The sequence below is a fragment of the Callorhinus ursinus genome, unplaced genomic scaffold (genome assembly GCF_003265705.2).
Source record: "Callorhinus ursinus isolate GAN/ISIS: 27379988/994484 unplaced genomic scaffold, GSC_fseal_2.0 scaffold15, whole genome shotgun sequence".
Taxonomy (NCBI): Eukaryota; Metazoa; Chordata; class Mammalia; order Carnivora; family Otariidae; genus Callorhinus; species Callorhinus ursinus.
Window position 1 is genome coordinate 37,629,584 of NW_027397077.1, and position 19,217 is coordinate 37,648,800.

Genomic DNA, 19,217 nt, shown 5'->3' on the forward strand with positions numbered 1-19,217 from the left:
AGGGGAAGAATAATCATTCTGAGTCCATTAAAAAAAAAAAAAGGCCTACTCTTGAGGAGAAATGATTTTGGGGAACTTATCTCAGCTTAGACAAAGGCATGTCTCCCACCCAAGTACCCTCTGGCTATCATGCCTTACCTAGAGGGGCAAAAACCTTAAGTAAACATGGATCATGGATTCAAGGAAATTGGCATAGAACTCTATCAGAGAAGGGAGTCAGGGTAGGGTGGGGTAAAAGAGCTATTTCACCAAATGAACACTTGAGAAAGTCACAGCCAGCAGAGGGGACTAAAAGATTAATCAGAAGATTAAAGACTGCTGCCCTTCCCCACACCTTATTACCACAACAGTAGGGCTCCAATTTAACAATAATGTATTATGGGTGAAAGAGGTACAAGATGCACAGTCTGAGCGGCTGGACTTAGGGAAGCTCAAGACCAAAACACGGACACTTGGGGGAACTTCAATCCTCCAGCACTCCTAACTGAAGAATATTCAACACAGCCCTACCACTAGTCAGACTGACATAATATATCACATTAGAAATCTACTGCCTTCAATTTCTGGTGCTCAATAAAATGTGTCTGGATTTTAAACTATTACAAGGCATGCCAACAGACAAGAAAAAATGAAGCAAACATCAGGATCAGACTCAGATGTGACACAGATGTGGGAATTATCAGAGAATTTTAAATATTGGCGAATATGACAAGGGCTCTAATAGAAAAAGTAGACAATATGTGAGAACAGATGGCGAATGAGAATAGAGAGATGAAAACATTAACAAAGAATCTAAAGGAAACGCTAGCAATCAAAACCACAGTAACAGAAATGATTAACATATCGGAAATACATGATGTTCAAAATAGTACCTGGAACATAGTAAGAGCAGGGTAATTGTTGGCGATTTAAGGTAAAGCTGATAAACCCTTATGAGGAATAACAAGGCAAGGAGAGGCACTCAAGGGTTCTTTTGATCACAGAAGCAGGAGAGACAGAAACACAATGGGGTATTACCAGAAAAGGTGTATCTTCGGTATTATGGACTGAATTTTTCATATGCCCCCAAATTCATATATTGAAGCCCAGTCTCTGATGTGATTGTATTTAGATATAGGGCCTTTAAGGAGGTATTTAAGGCCAAATGAGGTCCTAAAAGTGGGATCCCAATCCAATAGGATAGGGTCCTCATAAGAAGAGGAAGAAACACCAGGGATGCAAAAAACAGCCATATGGGAACACAGTGAGAAGGCAGCCACCTGCAAGCCAAGGATAGAAGCCTCAGGAGAAATGAACTTTACTAACACCTTGATGTTGGATTTTCAGCCTCCAGAACTGTGAGAAAATAAATCTCTGTGGTTTAAGCCACCCACTCCATGGCACTTTGTTATGGCAGCCCTAGCAGAGTAATACCTTCAAGAGAGGCTTATCTATCATCCCTAGTTGCCCTGGGTCCCTTCCTTAGGATGGCCATTTACAAATGAGAAAGAACATATAAACAAAGTAAAGAGACATCAGAGGCTGGTCCACAGTCAGGCTAACTAACTCCAGTTAGGAGGGCTATTTGGGGAGGAGTTTGACTGGTGTTTGTGCTGAGAAAAAATATAAAGGTATAACAAGTAGAAAAAGTTAAATAGTTAAATAGTTAAATTGATCCTGAAGAAGAACAAAAACACAACAAAGGCTCTTACAGTTAAATTTGACCAAAAATAATCAACTCCAAGACATATTCTAGTCAGAAATAGTCTGAAGGGATTTTGATAGTGATTGCATTGAATCCACAGATAAATTTGAGAATTGCCATATTAACAATATTGAGTGTTTCAATCCATAAACGTGGTATATCTCTGTATTTATTTAGATCTTCTTTAATTTCTTTCTACAATGTTTTGAAGTTTTTAGTGTATGGGTCTTGCACTTATCTTTGTTAAACTCATTCCTATTTATTTTGTTCATTTTGATATAATTGTGAATTGAATTGTTGATTTCATTTTCAGATTGGACTTTTTGCTGGTACACAGATATACAGTTTTGTGCACACATCTGGAATCTTGCTATCTTGTTAAGCTTGCTTATTGTTAGCCATTTGGTAGATTCCTTAGGAGTTTTCTTCCAAACTGTATGTCTTTAATTAATTTTTCTTGCCTTTGGCACTGACTAGATCCTCCAGTACACCGTTTAGCCGAAGAGGTCAGGGTGGACAGCCTTATTTGTTTCTGAACTTAAGGGGAAGAATTCCATTTTTTATCATGAAAAAATGTATTAGCTAGGGTCTTTCCACAGATATCCTTTATTACTTTGAAGAACCTCCCTACAAAGTTTGTTGAGATTTTTTTCCCTCTTACCATGAATATAGGTGTTACTTTCTCGTGCTTTTTCTGTATGTATTGAGATTATCATGTGTTTCTGTTCTTTATTTTATCAGTACACTATAATACATTAATTGACTTTCAAATGTTCAACCAACCAACTCATTTAGTCATGGTATACAGAACTTTTTTATATTGCTAGCTTTGATTTGCTAATTTTGTTAAGAATTTTTGTCTATGTTCATGAGGGATATTGGTCTGTAGATCTCTTTTCTTGTGGTGACTTTAGTTTTGCCTGTTCAGTGAGCTGAGATGAGAAGTGTTCTCTCCTCTTTTTTTCTGAAAAATGTTTGTGCAGGATTAGGATTCTTCCTTAAGAAAAAAATGATAGAATTCAACAAGTAAGCCATCTGGCCCTAGACTCTTATTTGTGAAAAGGTTTTTTCCCCTAATTCAGTGCCTCTGATACGAGTCAATTCAGATTTTCTATTTTTTCTTGAGACATTTTTGATAAGTTGTGACTTTCTAGGAAATTTTCTATTTTGTCTAAATTGTCTAATTTGTTAGCATCATTTTTCTTCAGAGGACTTTTCTTATCATTCTATTAATATCTGTAGGGTTGAAAGTAATGTCCTAACTTTATTCCTAATTTTGGTGATTTGTGCTTTTTCTTTTCTTTTTTCTGAGAAGAGAAGGGACTGTCAAGAAGCTCAGGGATCCAGACAAGAAAATAAGTGATCCCGAAGTCAGCCAATGCAGAAGAAATAGACACAGACATATGGATATAGGGAAAAGACTTAGGGACAATAATAGACAGCCTCTACACTCCAGAACCCACTGAGGAATCACATGAAGAATGGAGAGGGAAGGAAGGGTCAAAGGTGTTTCCCAAATTATTGTGTTGGCTCTCTGGGCAAATGGTAATGCCATTTTACAAATCTCTGGAGTCTAAAAGAGAAAGTCAATTTGAGGGCAAAGATCAATTGGTTTTGCATTCAAACTGCAAATATCTTAATACAGAGAAGTAACAAATTAACACAAAATTACATATTAAACCACCTTTTTTTTTCTTTAGAGGGACAAAGTGATAACATTTTATTTTATTTTTAAAAAAAGATTTTATTTATTTGAGAGAGAGAGAGATCACGAGCAGGGGGGAGGGGTAGAGGGAGAAGCAGGCTCCCTGCTCAGCAACTGATGTGCAACTCAACCCCAAGACCCTGGAATCATGACCTGAGCTGAAGGCAGACACTCATGCAACTGAGCCACCAGGGCACCTGACAACATTTTAATAGCTTAGTCTAAAGGACAGTTTGGAAGAGGAGTAAACTTAAAGGACACCCGTAGGAATCAGGATGCTTGTTTACCCCCAGTAGCTTTTCCCACATCTCTATTGTTGACATTTGTGGCATTTTACACTTCTCCATTGTTGACAGCTTATTATATCCCTCATAGAGGTCACACATTATGTGGATACCCAAGACCAAGTCACACCTAGGGAAATATCACCACGAAGAACCATGCTTTTTTATTTTCTGTATTCTAATGCTTTGACATCTGGGGCCTTGCTGACCCTCTCAGGGTAGCAATTACCCAAGACAGCAAAGAACTCACTGGCAAGCTTGCTTTTCATACCAACCCAACCAGTGCCTGCACCCCCACCACCTCCTTTATCAGGCCATCATACCCAGGCCACTATCCACCTGCCACAATTAGCTCAGGGCAGGAGTCAGACAACTAGGGATGCCTCTTTACTCCAGAGCCCACTGAAATTACCCAAAGTAGCCAGTTCAAATCTTCTTATTGTGCCTCATTCCTTCCTTCCCACAAAAACTATAATAAAGGCTCTAGTACACAGTTTCTCCAGCTCACCCTGCCTCCTGACCTATCCCTCCCAGCCCTTCCCTGTGTGGACCCTCATGGCTTGGTGTGCCCCCTCCTCTTGGGATCTGTGAGCAACAAACTATCTTTTCAAAGGAGTCGTCTCTTGATCTATGGGCCTCACCATAACTAAATAAATATAAAACGTGTATTTTAAAACAATCAATGAGCAATCTCACGTACTGCGAGAACAAATTAGGTCTGTGTGTGCCTGAGGCACAGAGGAATATGCCTGTATGTATTCAAGGCAATTTTTCCTCTATTACTAACTCCCCACCAGGGTTGTATCCAAGAACTTTGAAATAAAATGGTCCCCACAACAGCAGAGTATAAATGACCTTTAGAAAAGTGTTTGGGACCTAATTATTTCTGTCAAATCCCAGGGAGTGTTAGGAGATTGATTACAGAAAAGCTACCCTATTGCCTTATTTGCTGGATTTGGTCTCATCCTGTTCTCTTTGCGGGGCAAGACCAAGGAAGCAGGAGCTTATTTTCCCCTGTCATTGTGCCGAATACCTGCTTCATCCAAACGTTATTTAACATGTTTGGTGAGGTCAAGAGACAAAGCATACCAACTACAGGTATATGTTTGTTGGGGTGTGGGAAAGATGAAGGGGAGGCAGGTGATTCCTTCTGATCTGGTCAACAAACATAAATGTCCCACTAGGAGGATGAGATGAGAGGTTATCTACTATATCCACTGTCAGTTACATTTCCTGCATGCCTGTCCCCGGAGAAACATGTGTATGTCACATGCTAGGTGAAATGTGTTTAAAAATTACAATGTGTATTTATCATACAAGGGGTCCATCACTTGTATCTGTTGATCAAACAAAGAAGTGTTGATTAGATATAATACGGCAGGAAAAAAATTGGCTGAATGAGCTTATTTCAAGATAGCAGATTGTGGGCAATTAAAAAAAAATCAAGGGTGATTTTCACTATCCTGGATGTTCACCTTTCAACTGACTTTAGTACCCAAGCTTCAAGCAAGACCAGACTTTGCTCTACATGGTACTCACCATGGACCAGAGACTAATTCTACAGAATACAAAGGAGTGTGCAGGCCATGTGCCTTCTAAGCTCATTTACTCACTCTGGCCGAGACATGAATGAGTAGTCAGTTGAATCTTGATAAACAGATTGAATGTCTACAAGAGAGGAAAAGAATAAAGGGAACCCTACCCTTGTGAAATTTAAGGGGGAAGAGAAAGAATATCTGAGAAATGTCCCTCTCCGCTCACTCTATTTAGGCATGTAAGCAAGTCAAAGGACAGGAAGATGTGGCAGTTCCATCAACACTTGTGTGGATACAATGACCCTGCAACACAACTTCTGGACACACAAGAGACACTTGCACATTTGTATGAAATATTCATCTTCCTTGCAGCTTTGCAAAAATGTGAAAATAACGGCAATGAATTTGAACTACTTGGAACAACATGGCTGACATCAACAAATATGGTTGAGGAAGAAAGGAAAATTATGGAGTAATACACATCATATGGTGCTATGTAACAAAAATAAATATAGAAAAATTCCATGTACTATTAAGTTAACCTTATGCCATGAAACCAAAAGTTACTTCTGGTGAGGGTGAGAGGGAATCAGGATTGATTAACTGATTAATAATTTTGTAATTTTTTAAAAAAATTATAAACACAGTAATTATACATAGACATCTTTAGCAACTAGAAGCAATATGACAACTACCAAGTAGGATTAATTCCAAAGAGTAGAACTATGAATGCCATCTTCTGTTTTGTACTTTTCAGATTTCTTTTCCATCAATCAAAACTCTCTCTTTCCCTAACCAAATAAAAAGTAATTAAATTTTGAAAGCACAAAGCATAGCTGGAGGCCAGTGGGAAGGACGATTGGACTGGAACACCATAAGGAGGGTACTAGAAGATGGGCTCAAAAAAACAAATTGGTGCTGGGCTCTAGAAGCCTTTAAATGCAAGGTTAAGAAGTTTGGACTTCGTCCTATGCCCACTGGGAAGCATTACTTTTTTCTGCACAGAAGAATGTCATGGAACCAAAGGATAAATCTATATCTATTCTTCACCCCTACCTCTCACAGGGTATCTTTTCACTATCATCTCCGACTTGATAGAACTCTGAAAGGTTTAAGATGCTGGGTAGGAACTTTAAAGACATGTTCTCTTCTCTCGTAGAGGGGTGACTGACTGTTTAAAGAAGGATTTTGATTCTTAAGACTTTAAGAAGCACATTAAGAATTGCCTCCTTTCTCTCCTGACTCACCCTTATTCCATAGCATGAAGGGCTCCCAAAAGGCACTTGAAGATGATGATGCTTTTTCAAGTGTAAGTAGTGAGCATGTTCAGCTGTCAGCAGGGAAAAGTGTGATCGCGTTTCTTTCATCTCTGTGGCCTCCCAGGTCCTGTCTTTCAAAGCAGAAGTGAGCAGTAAACCCTTGGTGAAAGGAAGAAAACAATTATGAATAGAATGACTGAAAGAAAAAAAAAACAGCTAACATCTTTTCTGAAAGCCTGGGATGTTGCTGAGTTAAGTGAGTTTTCACTGAACAGTGAAAAGCTATGAGACAGACCCAGTTAAAATTCTAGGATTCATCATGTGCAATGTACCCTTATGGTTTAGCACCAAAGCACATTACAGGGATAAATAAAAGGATGAGTTACAAGAAAGGGTTAAACATAATATGTCATCGACCAGAAAGGAAGAGTCCACTAATTGTCTCCTTGTCTTTCAGACCTAAAATAGTCCCATCCTTGACTGACTCTTCTCTATTCCTCTTCTAAATTTTTGCTCAGAAAGGCCAAAGAAAGCATCACAAGAAAACAGCCCAGGGGAATAAACCTAATCAAGATAAAATAAAAAGAAAGGTATAATAGCCAGAGAAGGAAGGACACCATCATGCAGTTAAGCAACCATGAATTGCCTGACCACACCATTAGGGATTTCTGTAACTGATGGCTTTCAACGTTCACACTTTTCACTGTCTGTTCCTTCTTCCACCGCACATATGAAGTGTCTCCTACACGCCACGCACTGCTCTGTGCACTGGGGATTGGTAGAGAAGCAAGTGAAACCCCCACCCTAGTGGAGCTTACATTCTGGTAGGGGAAACACAAGTAAATACACACCATTCTGGTAAACTCATTTCAGGGGTGAGGAGACCATGTCCTGAGTCCTGACCAAGTAAGCAACTTGCCTAGAGTCCTGAGATATTATTCACCAGTGATGATCCCTCTCACCATGTGGAAGGCACCTCACTAGCCCACAATAAAGACACTTCACAGAGGTCACTGTTTTCTATGACTTTAGTAGTTATACACACAATAGGCTTCCATCTTATAAACAGCAAATTATTTTATGGAGGAGCCAGCCAGCCTGAAACTTATTTTCTGAATTTGAGTGAAATACAAAATACTGTCACTAGAGGATAAGTTGACATATAGGAAAGAAAGAAAACAAAGAAAAGAAAGGAAGGAAAGGAAAGGAAGAAAGAAAGGAAGGAAGAGAAAGAGAGAGAGAGAGAAGGCCAGAAAGCCAGAAAGCCAGAAAGCAAGCAAGCAAGCAAGCAAGCAAGCAAGCAAGAAAAGATAACATTATAATCTTGGAAACAGCCTTGAATGGGCCTCTATTTACTATAGCCGTCTCATTTTTACTAAAATTATATGCAGAATTGTGACCAGTAAGTAGTGTCTTAACACACGTCTTACCAAGCATTATACAAAGTTTAGATGTCAAATCACAGCCGATAACGTCTTTCCATCAAGACTGCAAGCACACTGGTTCCTCACGTTTAATTTTAATAATAAGGATTATAATGTGTTAGGTTTAAGAGCAATCAGATTTTTGCCATTCCCTTCTTGGTCTGCCTAAGGAATGTCACTGTTCTTCCAAGACTCAGCTCACCCTCCTCTTCACAGACTTTTCAACTCCTCTTTCCCAAGAGTCTTGCTGTCTTTCACCCTGTGTGCCCTGTGGGCAGCTACCTACCACTCGCCATGACACTGTAAGGAGGAAATTGTGATTTCCCCACTTGACACATGGAGAACCCTGAAGCCCAGAGTGGTTGGGAGGCTGTAGTCCTGTCATCGAGCTACCAGTATGGTCACCTGTTAACAGATGTTTTTACTAGACTGTATGTAACTTGAGGCAGGGACCATCAACACATCCCTGAAGGACCGAGTATTTTGCCTAGAATAGGTTTCATGCTCCATAAACAAAACAGTGGACCAATACTCTAAGAACTCTCGAAATATCTCCTTTGCAGGTTTGTGGTAAGGATGAGAGTCAGGATATGTGAGAAATACCCAGTTACACACCTGTCACAGAGCTAATACTTAAATTCTGATGATTATTATTAGCATGTTGTTGGTCTTATGATGTTGGTCAGCTGCCAACTTAAGTTAAAATTCAAATTTCCCTCCATGGCTCTGCAAGATCTGTCCTCTGCCTGAATCTCCAACTCTAAATTCCAGGCCACACTCCATACCTCTCTGCTCCTCAAATGTGCCAAGCTGGTCCCTGCCTCAGGCCCTTAGTGCTTGCTCTTCCTTTAGCCAAAGCCACTCTTGTCAGGCTTTGCATGGACATCAATTCTTGTCCTTTCAGTCTCATTTCAACTGTCACCTCTTCCAGGAAACCATCCCAGACTACCCTGGAGAATCACCTCCTCCCCTCCTGCCCTGCCTCAACCCCTATCTCCTTCCTTCATAATACTAAGCATGGTTTGAGATTTTTTTTTTTAACCATCTGTTTACTTGTTTTTGTGTCTCAGGTTTATGTACCAGTGCTTTCATGCACCATTATGGGCTCAATGCTTAACATACAGTAGGCCATCACTAGTATTATTTTTTTATTAGAAGGATGGATGCATAGATAAAACAACAAATAATTACCAAATGTGAAAACATGAAGCCTGTAAAATGAAAGGGAGCCAGAGAAAAGAATAGGTGTTGTTATGGGTTAAACTCTATTCCCCCAAATGGTATGTTGAAGTCCTAACCCCAGGTAACTGTGAATGTGACCTTATTTGGAAATAGGATCTTTGCTGATGTAACCAAGTTAACATGAAGTCATTAGAAATGGGCCCTCATCTAATATGATTACAGTCCTTATAGGGAGAGGGACATCTGGATATAGACACACACACACACAGAAGAAAGCCATGTGAAGTCATGGACACAGAGAAAAGGCAGTAATGTAAAGAAAGGGGCAGAGATTGAGGTGTGCTGCCACCAAACCAAGGATCGTCTGGGGCTACCAGAAGTCCAGTCCTCACCAACAGCCCTCAGAGGGATCATGGATCTGCTAACATTTTTATTTTGGACTTCTAGCTTCCACCACTGGGAGAACACATTTTTGTTTGTTTGTTTGTTTGTTTTTCAAGCCGGCCTATGTGAGGTATTTTGTTACTGCAGCCCTAGGAAACTAAACAGGAGGACAGATTGTTGAAGGGAGATACACACAGGTTTGGAATCAAACACACCAGATTTGAGCCCCAGCTGTGATAATGCAAGATGTTTTCTGCTGATGTCTGTACAGGATAACACATGCTTTTAGAAAAATAAATTCTTACATTTGTTTCCCTGCCCCCAAACTCCCATGAAACAAGCAGCAGAGTTCTAAAAGCCAAGATACCAGTGGGCGAAATTTCCTTCCACCACAGTGACCTCTGCTGAGCTCTATCCTTGGGGCTGGGTGAACTGGGGACTCAGGTGAACTCCCCACCCCAATGTATGTAAGCCGGAACTGACTCTATAACCATCCCAGTCTTCGGACCAACTTTGCTGAGGCCATGTGAGTCCCCCTCACAACCTCAGTGCCACACCAAGCCTTGGCAGTTCCTGGACCAGGAGGATTTCAGGAGCTCCAGTTCAACGTTTAAAAGGATCAGCACAAAAGTCTGCTCTTTCACCAAAGCTCTGGCCCCACTGCCAGCAGCTAAGCCTGTTACTCTCTCTATGAAATAGGTTCAGTTACTGGACCCTTGTCTTACTCTTTAGTCCTTATTAGCCACATTGATAATTTATATGGAATCTACTGTAGCACAGTACCCCTCTGAGCAGAAGGCAGGAGAGCCCAGAGAGTCATATACTAAAGTCAGACCAGCATTCAAACCCAAGCTTTGCTCAGTTAATTATTCCCTGGGCCACATTTGTTCTCATCCATAAATAGACATGACCCTCACTTCATAGAATTGCTATAAGCAAGCACTTACTATGGCTCATCACCAAGACCTTACACTAGCATTCTGTTGTACTCTTGCCAGTCTTCCTAAAGCCACTGAAACATCAGCTTGAAAGCTCAGAAATATTTATTTTCAGATTCCATTCAAGTAGACATTAAGTGCTAAAGACCAGGCATTAGCATAGCTCAGATTTGGCTGAATACAGTAAATCAAATACTCATCTAACCTGCAAGATGAAAGGAGAGTCAGAGGGGAATATCTTAAGTACCACTCAACTTTCCCAGATTCAAATAGGAAACCTACTCTCTGCCAACCAGCTTGATCCCCAAAATGGAAAAAAAAAAAAACCTATCAAATCTGAAAATTTGAAAATATGTCACCCTTCACAATGCATCATTTTTGGTAAAGGATGCATATGGGTTTGGAGGCAGAGGATCTAGGCACCATTTTTGGACCTCGTCTGTGACAGCTGAACACCAAACAATGGTAACAACAAAGGCAGCATTTACTGAGCCAGTCCCTGTTCTCAGCACCTTCTACAAATTAGCTCTTTTACTCCTCATAACACCTCCATGAGATTGGCATTATTTTGTCCCCATTGTGTAGATAAGAAATTGAGGTACAACCTACATGATTCCACCACCACTTGCTCTTCACCACCACCAACACTGCTTCCCTAAGAGCCGCTATGGCTCTGTGAGTGCCTACCTGTACCACACTATGTGCTTTCATAGCTTACCTCCCTGAGGTAAACTATGAAAAGATGACACCAACCTATCTGACGAGTTTAAGGTGATGCTCAAAAGCATGTATTTGTAAGCGTTTTTGCAAGCCGTCAAGCTTTTTACAAATGTTATTTCTGTAAGGACATTTGGAAATTGCAAAAAGATTACTGGACTCTCTAATAGAAACACTGCAATGTTTTGAGTATACTCTTCTGAGTTATCTGCTTTTAGCCTTTCATTTCCCTTGAACTCCATTACAGCTCTGCAAGTTAGATATAACTGGTAGCATTGCAAAACCAGACCCAAGGACTTGCAAATATATTATTTGGTAGAGATCCAGTTGACTTCACTCTTTTCCCATGGATCAAAAAACAAAAACAAAAACAAAACCTGCTTGGAGTCCATTTGCACCCTCATTTCAATATTCTCCTACTTCACATAAACTTGCACTTCTTAGACTTCTCCTGTGAGCCTGTTAGAAAAAATGTCTGATGCACTCTCTAATCATGAGCTAAGTAAAATCTTTAATGTGTTCATGTTTACTTTTTTGTATGTGAAAATTGTCCTTTAATACTATATATTGTCACTAAGAAAGAATTTAAAACAAACTTATTTTGGCACAATAATTCTGTATGTATATGAGTCAGCAGTACTTCATAAAGACACTTACTTCCCTTTGCATTATATTCAACTACCTTTAAATTAGTAGATGGAAACTGGTAGAATGCATGCCTTGATTTATTTTCATATACAGGTAACATGCATGTATAACATCAAAGAGTTGTTGCATCCTGGGTTAAAAAAAAAAAAAAAGTGGGTCAATCTGCCAAGAGGTGGAGATTTCTGTGAGAATGCAGAAACATATTAACTGTCAACAGGTTTTGTCCTACAAATCTAAACAAATAAACAAAAAAAAACCTCAGTGTAACTGTCAGGACAGATGACATAGGAACAGGTTTCAGAGCTGGCATCGAAGGAAATCTGTACTGACTGTCTGGAGAAAAAAAAAAATCTAAGACAACAAAGATGCCACTCAACACACAAGATAGCCAGATAAGATAGTGAAAAGAAATCCTCTAATAAAACACAGCTTGAAATAGAAGAATAAAGTAAGAGAAATGGGTGAGTCCATGCTACCAGCAGATAGCTGATAAACCCAGAAAGAGAAGGGCAAAATTCTCAAGAGATGTTCCACAAAAAAAAAATCACCTTAGAAATAAAAAATAGCATTGAAAGCCAGAGTTGTAATAATCTAGCTGAGAAAGACAGGAAAAATAGGTGGCAGAGAGATGCAATTTGTTGGAAAAAAAAAAAAAACAAACCAACCTAAGGAGATGGCTGTGATATTATCTATTTTTCTTACAAGGAATATGCATGCCCAAAGCTATTTTCAGAAGGCTTTAGAAAAGACATGTGATTTATCTCTTTCATTTCTTTGAAATGGGAATACCGATAAAGCTGCAAAAAGTAGGCATCCAATCAAATACACACCGTAGGTCCTTCTACAAAATACCTAGCAAGATAAAGTTAATGTCATTAAATAAAAGGAGGCAGTTAAAAGTGAAGAGAAACTGAAGCAGGGGTCTTGGCTGCACAGCAGAAACACCTGAGGAGCTTCAGAAATACTGATGCCTGAGTTTCACACCTAGAGGTTCTAACTGACATTGCCAACCTCATTCAAAGATTCCTAGGGTACCCCTATTATACAGCCAAGACTGAGAGTCAAGACTGTACTAAAGCAGTGGTTTTCAAACTTTAACATGCTTCAGGATCACCGCCACAGATGCTTGGTCTCATTTCCAGAGATTTGGGTTTTGTAGATCTGGGGTGGGATTTGAGGAGTGGCAGGCTACGCTACTGCTGGAGGTCCAAGGGACTACATTTTGAGAACACGGGACTGAAAGAGGTAACAAGCAAGCACAATGTGTGAAATGTGATCAGATTCTGATCTTAAAACAAACAAACAAACAGTAAAAGATGTTACAGGGACAACTGGGGAATATTGAAGGTAAATTAGAAATTAAATATGATGATGGGATTTTTCACTCTCATAGGTTTCATAATGGTTTTGGATCATAGTTAAGTAAGCCCTTATTCTGAATGCTGAAAGTAGATAACTAATATTTCCTGAATTTTTAACCACAGGACTAATTTCTAACTATTCTACAGAACTCAATTGGTGCAACACTACTTTGAGATATAATTTAACTCTTCTATTATTTAATTTATGGGCATTTGCTTTATACTCCCTCCAAAAACACTCCATTTCTTAAGCTTGAGATATGTCTGTCGAGTTCACTTTCCTTTTTTTTTTTTCAGTAGGCTCCATGCTGGACTCAGACTCAGGACCCTGAGACTAAGACCTGAGCTGAGATCAAGAGTTGGATGCTTAACTGATTGAGCCACTCAGCTGCCCCTGTTGAGTTCACGTTTTAATCATAAATACCTGCTACAGATATGCAATACTTACTGATTGTTTTTGAGTATACCTTATCACCTACCAGAGGCTCCTGAACAGAAAAGAAACTCACTTGTAAGTGGCATACAATCCTTAACTCTAAAAACTACAATACAGAAAACAAATCTGTTCATATTTCAGTAGAAAGAAGACTTAATTGAAATGAGATTTTTTTCCCCTGAAATCTGAAACCTCATATAAAATTTTTCCAATTTTTCATCATTAATAGCAACATAAAATTGTCTGGGCCTTCATAAATCCTGAAGGACATCAGTAACAAAAGCTGTCATAGCTTAGGGAAAAAAAAACAGACCAAAAAACTAATCCTCCCAAAATGTGTCCCTGAAAAGTCATGCTTTATTTTATTGCTTGAGGACCCAAAACCCATCCAATATTGATGTCAGCTCTGCATATTTTATCATTCTCTGTCAAGTCCTATCAATTCTGCTCCTGCTTTTGATTTCCCAACCTTCTGCCGTAGTCCAAGCATTTATCAGCTTCCATCAAAATTTCTTCCACTTACTGGGCTGTCTCTAATCTCCCCTCCAACCTTTCAATCCATCTACACACTATTGCCAGAATCATATTTCTAAATCAGGGATTGGCAAACTAATGCCTGTGGTCCAAATCCAAGCTTTGTTTTCTTTTTAAATAAAGTTTTATTAGAACACTGCCATAATCATTCATTTTTGTATTATTGATAGCTGCTCTCACGCTATAATAGTAAAGTGAAGCAGCAACAAAGGTGATGTACAAACTTGATAATATTTACTCTCTTGGCCTTTACAGAAAAATTTGCAGATGCTTGTTTTAACCTTTGGTATAAAAAGTGTGAGCTAGGCACCAACAGTTGATATTAGCATCACCTGAGAGTTTTGTTAAAATTACAAATTATTGGCCCCACCCCAGGATTGCTGAAGCAGATTACATATTTTAATAAAATCCTTAGTAGATTCACATGGACAAAAATATGGCACAAGCGCTGTCCTAAAGTGCACGTCTGATCATGTCACTCCTCTGTTCAAAAATCCTTCTGCAACTTCCCTTTCCTCGTATCAATAAAAAGTGTGATACACATGTGTGTGTCAATTACCTCTGTTTTACACACTACAGACCAAACTTAATATTTAAAGGACCTAACCAGGATGTCACACTCCAGGGATCACCATGGATAGTACCGTAAATATCATTATCTAAATCAGCAACAGAGGGCTTGCTAGTAGCATAAGGGATGACAGGGTGAATTTTTCTTAGTGAAATGAGCCTGAACACATTGGTGGCTAGAAAGACTGAAACAGGACTTCTTCCCTTGATGAACAACATTTAAGGACTCAGTGAGCCCACTAGCTTTACACTCTGGAACAGTATCCTAGATTAAGATGATCTATGTGGTCTTGAGTCTACCCTCTTTCACAGACAACTCTTGTCTCCTAATACAACCAGAAGGCCAGCTGATCCAGCCACGAGAACATTAGTTCATCTGCTTCAAGGCGCTTGACCAAGTGGGTCTGGGAACTGGCTATTCCTTCTTATGGCTGTTTACCAACACTGTAAAGTGGCATATTCTCTCTGGGACTTGCTGTCACTAAACCATACTCTCTGGCAGCAAGACTGCAGGGGAGGAGAGTGGCTACCCCATGCACTTAATTGTGGAGGAGAATTAGCTATTTACCAAAAGAAAATGAGCATGAAATGGCTCAAGTGGCTTAGGTAAGCTTGCAATAGGTTCCCTGTGGGGTACTGCCCTGATAATTTAGATGTATCATGTCCCCATCCTCTTGTGAAATAATAAATTTCATAAAAGGCAGAATCATAATTCTACTTTTTCAACAGATATAAAATGAAGACATGTTAAAGATTTTATTCAATCCATTATTAATGAGGGAATGGTGAAATATTACAAGTCTGAAGAAGTCAAAGAACTATACATTTATATGGTATAAGGAAATGTTGAAGTGAATTTACAAATGGACACAAGGGGTGAGGAGAGAAGCCGATTGATCTCTCACTGGACAGAATTTGCATGTATATAGATAAGGATTATTTTGCATTACTCTTAGTTACAATTTACTGAGTTGCAAACTTTCACCTGTAAAGTGATATGCATAATTTTCCACTGAAGTCACCTAGCGCCCTTTTCTGCTTATTCCAAATTTCCTTTCCTGGTGAGACTTGTTCACCTCCCCAGAGCAACATCAGGGAGCAAGTCGTAAGTCTCCACTGCTCATAGGCTCGGCAGACCCTTACTCTCTCTTTTCTCTGGAGGCACCTCTCCTTTAAGCTGGCAACATCTCCCTTGGTGATGCATCATCTTTTTAATGACTTGGCCTAGGGGGAACGCAAGTCCAGAGGGAAAGGGGAAAAGGCAAGTACATGTATGCTATTGTTTACTAACATAACCTCCGTTCAAGCAAAAAGAATTAAACAAAATGTCTGCAAAGAATGAGGTCTGCAGGGAAAGAAAACACAAAGCAATACCCCCAATAAATTATCTTGCCAGGCTGAGAGGTCTATGGAAGAGAAGCAACTGGAAGCAAGTTCTAACTAGAATCCACCTAATAGCTTTGCCCCTTGGTCCCCTGAATTCCCATTGGCCAATATGATCATTGGCCAGAGAAGGATTTAAAGAGACCTAGTTGACAGTTCAGGATAATTTATTCATTCTGACCTGAGTACCCAAGGATAACTGAGTTTCTGCCATTTTCAAAACACAAATCTCACCTTGAACCTTCGCTCTAGTAATAAGTTCCAGCTCTTTGCTTCCCACCTCATTGCTTCAATGATTAAATGTCATTAACTGAGTAGGGGTAGAGGAGTGCTGCCGTCCTCTGGCTGGTAGAGCTCCTCTCTAAAGCGCTGTCTCCTGATGGGGTTCTGGGTCTTGTTGCAGCCTTACCTGTTATTTCTCTTCCACTGAACCTGAACTAGCCACCTGCAGCTGGCCCCAGTGGCTCCCAACTTACTTCCTTTTTGTGGAGCTCCACTTTGCATACATGCTAGAGTTCCCTTAGCCAACCACATGCTGTACCTACCATCACAATGCAGGTCCGTTGTAATGCAGTGTTCTCTCTTGAATTCTGTGTGGCACCCACAGTCTACCTGTGCCACAGGGGCTAATTCCTCAGGGTCAGCTCCCTCTCGGTCACCCTTTCAGCCTCAGCAACACTGCTGAGAACTGGCATAAGCCCATCTGCACGCAATTCTAAGGTCTTTTTTTAGAGGCTGACACTACTACTGAAAGATTTAGGATGGTTGTCGCTACCCAGCCATACCTCATTATCAAATTCCCACAAAAAGTAGTCTCAGGTCAGATTCTGCCTTCTTCATACATTTTTAAACAAAAACTACTAGCAAATAGGCCAAACTAGTTTGTACAGCTGTTCTGTACATTCCTGCAGCCCCAGTTCACTGTTTTTTTAGAGGTTCTAACCACTAGGTTGTCAGAAAATGTTTACTTAAAGCAGATATGATAATATCCCAGATATATTATGAGTGAGCCTCAAGGCACCATCAGCACCCAGAAATGCCCTCGGCCTGTTCCCAGGACCACCTTCACACCTTCCCCAAGGGTTCAGATTGGAGGCCTCACTAGAGTATTTTTCCCCACTAGACTATTTTTAATGCGCATTTAAAAACACATGTAAATGTAGAGAGTAATCAATCCCTATATGCCCATTGCCAAAAACTACTTGTATTTTGCCTATTTCATTTCATCTGTCCTCCTAGGTATTTATTTTGCTTTTTCACTTTTGTCATCTTTTTTTGGTCTCTGGTAGATGTGGCTGGAATTTTTTAAAGCAAATCCCAGATACAAGATATATCATTTGATCTCTAAGAACTAAAATGGATATCTCTAATAGATGAGGGTGTAAAGAAAACTTAACCATAATACCATTAATACACCCAACAATATTTATCTAATATCATCTAGGCCCAGTTTATATTCAGATTACCTCAAATGCCTTAAAGATGTATTTTTAGTTTATGTCCTTGAATGAGGATCCAAACAAACCTCACTGACACTCTTATGCTCTGGCTTTGTAAGGGGGGACTGTATGTACATATACACACATACACACACACACATATGTGTGTATGCATAACATATATATGTAGTGTGCCTTGGCTGAAATATCACAATATGAGATAGATAATCATACATACAATATGAGATAGACATCATACATACAATATTTTAGCCCAACTACACAATTTGAATTCTGTTAATTTCAAAAGGAGAACTAATTTCTATCAACATTATGCTGATCAACAAGCAACTACATTCATAAATAAATTTATTTATTAGGCTAACTGGCAAAATATTGTGTTACTCAGAACTAAAGACTGCTGAAGACCTTGCAGGAGACATCCTTAGAGTAGAGCTTTTTCTAGTAACAATACCAGCTAACCACATCAGAGTCTAAATCCTTAATCAAGGGATGCCTGGGTGGCTCAGCCACTTAAGTGTCTGACTTTGGTTCAGGTCATGATCTCAGGGTCCTGGGATCAAGTCCCACATCAGGCTCCCTGCTCAGTGGGGAGCCTGCTTCTCCCTCTCCCTCTGCTGCTCCCCCTGCTTGTGCTCTCTCTTTCTCTGTCAAATAAATAAAATCTTAAAAAAATAAATCTTTAATCAAAATTCTAGCTATACCTAATATGTTACTTATGCTAACTTATACACAGGGGATGTTAGGATGTCTCTGCAATATTCCAAAGGGAATCACAGACCCAGTACAAAACATCATGGGATATGTGGCCTTTCTGCCACCAATCCACCTGAATGTCTGGATGTGAAAGTCAAGAGCCACGATGTGGAAAGCCCCTGGGGGCCAGAACCTGTGCTCCTCTGATAGGACAGCTGAGAAGGAAGAGGCTCCTCGGAGCCAGCGAAGGACCAGGCTGGACACTGCAGAGGAGTCTCCTTTCAATTCCCACCCCAGGGAAGGCAAGAACTATCATCCTCCTATGGACAGGAAAACTCATACGCAGAGAGGCAAAGAAAAATCAAGTCTGCCTGACTCCAAAGTCCTTGCATGTAACTGGTTCTGTGCGAACATGAAGAGGAAAGAGGAAAGGTCATTTCTGAAAAGAGGAGGGCATGGAAAGGCCATGCCATTCCACATCAAACAGTCTTCAGGGGCCAGGGTTCCTGTGCCTGCCCTTCATGTCACCCTGAACTACTGACCACATGTTCAAAGAAAAGTGAAGACCCTCTCATATGCAAATACTGATGGGGAGAAACCAACATGCATGAGAAATACCCCGGCAACAGAGGCGAGGGAAGTGGGCTGTTGGGAACTGTCTCACTTATCTAGAGACCACCTGAAAAACACGGGTCCTTCTAAGAGAACTCTGCAACCATGAATTTTCTAGAGAATTGTTCACCCGTTCCCATTCCTCAGTTGTAAGGAGTGTGACACGAGAAAACTTGCAGATCCAAAAGGAGAGAGTTGCTGTTCGTGGAGCTGCAGGTCAGAGCCATACACGATGGGCGTTCCATGCACAGCCCTACTGAGCCATCACAACAACCCTGCCAGGTGGATACTATTTCCGGGGAGGGATATTCTCCCATTTAACGGAAACGGATGTCAGGAGGTGAAGTTGCTCACCCCAAATTAGTTAACTAACAGGCACTAGGACAAGGTTAGGAACATAAAAGC

General features: G+C 40.1%; 1 long non-coding RNA gene across 1 annotated transcript in view; it reads right to left on the bottom strand.

The window, feature by feature from the left end:
• Window positions 1–16,564, bottom strand: part of LOC141374213 (uncharacterized) — a 97,889-nt gene extending 81,325 nt beyond the window's left edge. The window contains exon 1 of the long non-coding RNA XR_012380945.1: window positions 16,454–16,564. This is a non-coding gene — a long non-coding RNA (uncharacterized lncRNA). The remainder of the gene's footprint in view (window positions 1–16,453) is intronic.
• Window positions 16,565–19,217: the final 2,653 nt, after the last annotated feature.